This window comes from Gossypium hirsutum, chromosome A01 (genome assembly GCF_007990345.1).
Source record: "Gossypium hirsutum isolate 1008001.06 chromosome A01, Gossypium_hirsutum_v2.1, whole genome shotgun sequence".
In the NCBI taxonomy this organism is placed as follows: domain Eukaryota; kingdom Viridiplantae; phylum Streptophyta; class Magnoliopsida; order Malvales; family Malvaceae; genus Gossypium; species Gossypium hirsutum.
The window spans coordinates 110,306,798-110,314,000 of NC_053424.1; the positions used below are offsets into that span (position 1 = coordinate 110,306,798).

General features: G+C 32.9%; 2 long non-coding RNA genes across 2 annotated transcripts; one reads left to right on the forward strand and one right to left on the reverse strand.

The window, feature by feature from the left end:
* Positions 1-5,654: 5,654 nt before the first annotated feature.
* LOC121229301 (uncharacterized) lies at positions 5,655-6,879 on the reverse strand. Its single transcript, XR_005927033.1, has 2 exons — positions 6,675-6,879; positions 5,655-6,299 (listed from the first exon to the last, which is right to left on the reverse strand). It is a non-coding gene; the product is annotated as an uncharacterized lncRNA (long non-coding RNA).
* LOC121229298 (uncharacterized) lies at positions 6,236-7,157 on the forward strand. Its single transcript, XR_005927032.1, has 2 exons — positions 6,236-6,428; positions 6,879-7,157. It is a non-coding gene; the product is annotated as an uncharacterized lncRNA (long non-coding RNA).
* The last annotated feature ends 46 nt before the right edge of the window (positions 7,158-7,203 follow it).

Below are 7,203 nucleotides of genomic sequence, written 5' to 3' on the forward strand. Positions count from 1 at the left end.
GCGACTCCCGTTTTAATTTTTGTTTCCAAACAAAGTCGACCCCATCCTTCAAAAAATGGTTTCGACAGCTTGGCGACTCCACTGGGGACAAAAGAGAGTCAAGCCGTAAAATTGATCATTTTCTGTCTTTTTGTTGAAAATTTAAAATTTGGTTTTTAACATACGATACTTTTATTGCATCTCGTGGGTTTTATGGTTTTCATCATGTTATTTATATTCTTTTTTTTTAAGTTCTATGTTTTATGTCCCCTCGCATTACATATCGCATGACCGTGTGGTCACACCTTTTAAGTGGGAGTGAGAAACTATGCCTTCGTAAGGTTTTCACCTCCGCATGGGCTAGGGGATCGCTTCCGGAATACATCCGTACTTATGTCTTAGTGAGGTTTTCACCTCCGCATGGGCATAGGGAAATGTATTCCCCTGAGCCGAACTTGATCCATATGAGCCTATAATGGGTGAGGGCTGAGGAATCTGCTGGTTCAGGTACCCTTTCTCTAGAACCGAACCACATATAGAGAACCCTAGGAGCTCACCCTTAGGTAGACCCACGCCCAAATTTAGTGGTCACCCAAATAGGTACTTTCTCTGTTATTTATTTCTCCTGTACTAACGAGTTTTGTTTTTTTATGACTGCATTGCATTACATCATCATAGAAAGGAGGTGTTGATTCATATTTGATTACTAAATAGAACAGTTTGTCATAAGAAAACGAATTTCTTGATAAAGTGGATTATAACAAATTTATTGATAATAGAGACATCTTTTGAAAAATTCATAAGATTTGACCAAAACATCCGGATATGAAGAAAAAGATCGGTGTCTTCGTTTGGAATATGAGGGCAAGACTGCATATGTAATCCGTTTTATGTAAAGAAATTTATTTTCTAGAAAAGTTGTTCTAATGGAATTGAATTCATAATCAACGCCTCTCTTTCTTTTTGCATTCATCCCTTGCATTTGCATTGCATTTCATCACATGCATTAGATATTCACAAAAAGGACCCTAATTAGGTAAAATTATTTCAATTAACATGGGAACCGACAAAAGTCAAACGACTAGGCATCTTGTTAGGAAAATGTCGATTAGAGATTGATCGCCAAAAATGGGTTTCTGATGAAGGAGTCAATTACACAAATGACCAAAACGTTTTGTAATAGACTCTTTTGATTAATGAAATGCCTAAATAGGGACTATCTTGAAATCAATACCAATTTCTTGCATTTCTTTCATGATTGGCATTCATTGTACATTTATTCATTCATTCATTATACATATCCCATAATCATTTGCTAAGGTTAGAATCATATAATTCGCAGTTGCAACACTTCAAATCTGGAACCACGCCATTCGTATAAAACGCGTCGACAAGCTAGAGCAATGGAGGCTGAATTCAATGAAAGAATCGAAAGGATGGAAAGAGTCCAAAGGGAATTACAAGAACAACTGGCTAAGTCACAGCAAGAAACGAGGGATCTGATAGTGAGATCTCGAGAGGAATCACTTGAACAGAAGGATCAAATGGCTAGGATGATGGAAATGATGTCGGCTTTGGTCAAAGGAAAAGGACCTATGCAGAACCCCGAAAGTATGGAACCTCAATCAAGAATTAATCATGACCAGGATCCACTCTATCCCCCAGGACTCACTCCACCGCATGCCCACGTATCACAAAGAGGGTATACTCAAGGGGAATCCACAGGCTTGGAACAACGACCTATGCCATTTGCTCATCTAGGGCAAGGAACATTTATGTCAAATCCCGGAGCAACCCCTGCCAATCCTGTAGTTCCAGATTTAGATGATCCGGCTGAAATAGCCAAGTTGAAAATAGATGATCACGAGTCTCAAGAGAGGTATAGGAGCTTGGAGGAAAGACTTAAGGCAATAGAAAGCACTGAAGTCTTCTCTGCACTAGGTATCAGTTTGGTTCCTGACCTAATCCTGCCTCCGAAGTTCAAGGTGCCTGATTTCAAAAAATACAATGGGACAAGATGTCCAAAAGCACACATTGTCATGTTTTGCCGAAAAATGACCAGTTACGTGAACAAAGATAAGCTACTTGTACATTGTTTTCAAGATAGTCTAGTAGGATCGGCTCTTCGGTGGTACAACCAGCTCAGTAAGGAAAGGATCTGACCTTGGAAAGACTTGGCGTCAGCATTCTGTGAGCAGTACAAGCATGTATCAGATATGGTGCCTGATCGGATGACTTTACAAATGATGGAGAAAAAGCCGTCAGAAACTTTTAGACAGTATACGCAGAGATGGAGGGACGTCTCAGCCCAAGTGGAACCCCCACTAACAAAAACGGAGATAACCGTCCTTTTTATCAACACCTTAAAGACGCCATTATATGACAAACTAGTGAGAAGCGCCACGAAGGACTTCGCGGATATTGTAATATCCGGTGAGCTTATAGAGAACACCGTCAAGAGTGGTAGAATGGAAGGTCAAGAAAGTTCAAGGGTAGCGCCCATGAAGAAGAAAGAACCAGAAACCCATATGGTGGGAATGGGAAGCCGTTATACCCCTAATCCGTATCAAAACTAATTTTACAGTGTGTATAAAGTTGAAGGTTAAACTTGTTGTAGAATTAGGACTAAATGGATAGAATTTGTAGACATTAGAGGGCTAAATTTGCTATTATGTAGATAAGACAAAACACCACGTGAATATTTCGTTAGTGATTTTAAAAATGAGTTACCAAAATATTAAATTCGATAACATTACTGTAACACCCCTAACCCACATTCGTCTCCAGAACAGGGTTACAAGATGTTACCAGAGTTTACATAATAATTACACATAATTCCACTATTTTCTCATATTCCAGTCAAGTTGTCTTCTCAAGTTATAGTTACTAAATTATTTATATCTGGAGCTACAGAACTCCAAAATTAAGATCCTCTAATTTTCCCTAAAACTAGACTCACATATTTTCTTACCATAAAAGTTCCAGAATTTTGGATTAGCTAATAAGTATAGTTTATTCTTCAAAGTTACCCCTGTTATGCTGTTTGATAGCTTCGACCTTTCTTTACTAAAAATTAATTATCTTCTCATACGGAATTCGAATGATATTCTTGTTTGTTTCTTTTGAAAATAGACTCATTAAGTATTTTAATCATATAAATTATAACCCATATTTATTTTTATATCATTTTTAATGATTTTCCCAAATCAAAATAGGGGATTTCGAAATCATTCTAACTCTATCTCACAAAAATTCAAATATCTCATAAAATAAGACTCTTTTTCTTACACCGTTCCTTCTATGTAAAACTAGACTCAATAGGCTTTAATTTCATATTATATTCAACCTCTAAGTAGATTTCCACAATATTTGGTGATTTTTCAAAGTTGGATTACTGTTGCTATCCAAAAACTATTTTAGTAAAAAATGTTGATAACTTAAGTTTATAACACATTCACTTCCTTTCAATTAAACCATATACATGCCATATAAACCTTAAAATGCACAATAAAATTTACCGAAGTAATCTGGATAGTGTGCCCTGATGTGTTGATCCGATCCACCGATTTCACGTCAATCTACAAATAACATTTAACACACAAGAGTAAGCTTATGAAAGCTTAGTAAGCTCATAGGCATAGAAAAATAAATCTTACCGAATATTAGTTTTTCAAAATTCAAATCATATGGACATTTCAAGTAAGTTACTTTCATCATGTAAGTCATAATCTCATTTTAAAAAAAAATTACTTAATTTAGCTCAATAATAATAATGATAACATTACTTACATTTCTTTTTCCACACGTTACATTTACGACTTACCAATTTGTCCATTCAAGGAACGGCTTATGGATTTGAGTACATCATGATTTGAAGCCCGAAGTCTAGCTGAAGCACATAAGTGTTAAACGGAAGCCCGAAGGCTAACTAAAGCACACAAGTGTTAAACGGAAGCCTGAAGGCTAACTAAAGCTCATCAGAGCTGAACTGAAACCCCAAAAAGCTTAACTGAAATTCATATGAGTTAACGGAAGCTCATAAGAGCTAAATGAAAAGCAAACACGAGAATTCAAAAAAAATGCTGAATCTCAGTTTACTTGGGTAATTTACCTTCAATTCATCTTTTTTACTGAACGATCGTACTTATTTCTTGCGTTTTGTTCCTCCGAAATACTCAGTTCAATTTCGTAACTTTTGTACATAATTTACTTATTTTGAACAATTAACATTGTCGAAACTCTTTTTTTTTATTTTGAAAGTAATGGGGATCGACTTTAAAAAACGAGTGTAGAGTCGCCACCAATCTTTTGATTTAGGTATGATTGGATCACCTATTAAAATGATTTATTTAATGAAAAAAAGTAAATTTGGTTTAGGAAAAAAACGGGTTCGGGAGTCGGTTACGTATGAGAAAGGGTTAGCACCCTCATTACGCCAAAAAAATGGTACCAAATTGATTTGAAGTTGTCCTTGAAAAATTTAAAAGAAAAAATTTTCCGAAATATATAAAAAATGTTTGAATAGCTCAAATTGGTGATAAAAATCTCTCGTTCCAAAGATATGCGGTTTCATACCCAGTACGATTGGATATGATCCTTATACCTTTAAGATGTGATCAATTTTCGACTTTTGGAAAATTAAAAATTATAAAAGAGGTTATCTAAATATTTGGTTTTCCAGGAAAGTCATACCCAGTACGACTGAGCATGATTCTCCCAAATTCCCCAAACATTATATATTGCCTTATTTCAAAATTTTGAATAACAAAAACTTAGAAATCCGCTTAAAAACATGTTTACTCATTTTTAAATTGATGAAATATTTAATACATTGTAAAAAACACATGAAACAATATACTCAAAATACAAATAACCTTATTTAACAATCAAAACAAAATCTTTAAGCATGGATAATAAATAATTAATATAAAATATCGTACATAGTCATAACACAAAGTAAAATGATGTACAAAAATATGTATGAAACAAAATGAATAATTATATAACATATATAAGTGGACACATTTGCATAAAACTTGGGATATATATTTATTGAAATAGTTATTATAAATCTCAAAGTTCAAATCAAATTATACAAAAATATTTAAAACACGAAATTATGCAAAAAATAATAATTCACAAAATGATTTAAATAATATAATATGAAAGTATAACAATATATGATATAAAATAATATACAAAGTCAATTTATGAAACCTTTATATACAAATAAATATTGATTATAAAAAAATAAAATTAATGATGCATAAAATGAAGTAAATATATGAATTATAAGTAACAAAATATATATATATGAAAAAAAACATGAGGAAAATAAGAAATACAATAAATTATATGATTTAAAAGAGTTCTTAAAAATATTATACACATAAATAATTTTAAAAAGAAGATATATTTACAAAAAGTTATATGAAAAAATAATAACATATACCATAGTAAAAATAAATTAAAATATGCCATATACGTGTAAAAATGTTAGAAATAATTATATGTCAAAATAACTTTTAATTAAAATATGAATTATAAGGTTAACTTAATTTTATTATAAATTATATACATAAATGAAGAAATATAATTAATTACAAGTTTATTAAAATCTATATATAAAGATATCAAATCCTTAAAAATCCTTAATAATAGATACAAATTAAATATAAATATAAAATATATATTTATTAATAATTTAAATGACTATTAAATCAATGAATTTCTAAAAACATTATATATAAACTAGAGTAAACAATGCTACAAATACAACATTAAATATTAAAATGACAGACTAAAAGGGAAAGATTACAAAGCTCAACTACCAAAATAATACAAAATCTCACAACCAATGGTTGTAAAACTAAGATTTATGTACAGTAAATAAAATAATGATGACAAGATTTAATTGTAACAAAATTAAAATCAGAGAATCCATTTACAAATAAAAAAATTGCAAAATAGGGTCAATGTGTCACGCCTATGAAATGTGCAGGGATTGGTATTAAAAATACCCCATCACCACAACGCTTTTCTGAACCGCGGATTAAAATGAAAATAGGCACAAATTAACATGCTAAATTGCGAAATAAAAAATAAGCCAACTGAACACAAATCGAAGACTCATGCAAAGGGGGGATCTAACGTGCAAATATGCCATTTAAACAAAGAAGGCGCGGATCCGGGTACCCAGCGGGTCGACGCGTGGACCTTCTTTGTTTGGAACGGCGCCGTTTTCGAAACCTTCCCCAAGCCTTCCTTTAACCTTTCCTTCTCCTTCAGCCGATTTTCTTCCCTTTTGAAAGCCAAAAACCCTTAAAAACAAACAGCATGGTTCTATTAGCAAGCCTCTGTTGAATCACCATCATTTGGTGACCAACTGCATGCAAACAAACGCTCCAATTACACCACTGATGGAGCTTACCCATACCTTGAAGAATCCAGTAAGTATTTCTTTCTATATTTTCCTTTATTTTTGAAAATAAAATTCCAATCTCATGATTTTTAACAGAGCAAACAATCCATGACTCAAAGATCATTTCGAAAATAATCAATCCCTCGCCCTTGCCTCTGTATTTCAAGGTTTTTTGGGCTCTCATCGGTATTGATTTTAAAAAAATAATAATTAAATCAAAGAGAGAAGAAGAAAAAAAAATACACTAGATCTAGAATATGAAATTTGAAATCACCTTTTCTAATCAAGATTTTCTATTCTCTATGCGCGCTTGCGTATATTTCTACAGGTGTACAAAAAATGTCTGTGTCCAAAGTACAATTTCTCGGCTTTTTATAGTCGGATTTGCAAAGGAAAAAATAAATAAATAAATAAAAATACATTTTGGCTGTCATCTATTGTATTCTGTTAATACTTCTTCTCGTACATTCTTTTGCAGGTATGGAGCGATGGTCGTACGGAGAAACGGAGAGAAGCATGCTCAAACGGAACCGTGCGAGGAATTCGCTCGTAAATCCCAACTTCCTGGCAATGTTCTAGTACGTTCCAGATACTTGGCTGCTGGAATACCCTTCTTTTTTGGGCTTTTTCGGGTTTGGGCTAGATTTAGGGCCTAGGTTTATAGAATTGGGTTTTAACATTTGTTGGGTTATGAATTATTTTGGTACATGCATTGTAAAGGGACTTTACTGGACATTTAGTCTTTGGATTTTACTTATTTATTCGGGTTTATTATTTGCAAATGAATTAATTGGGCCCGGGCA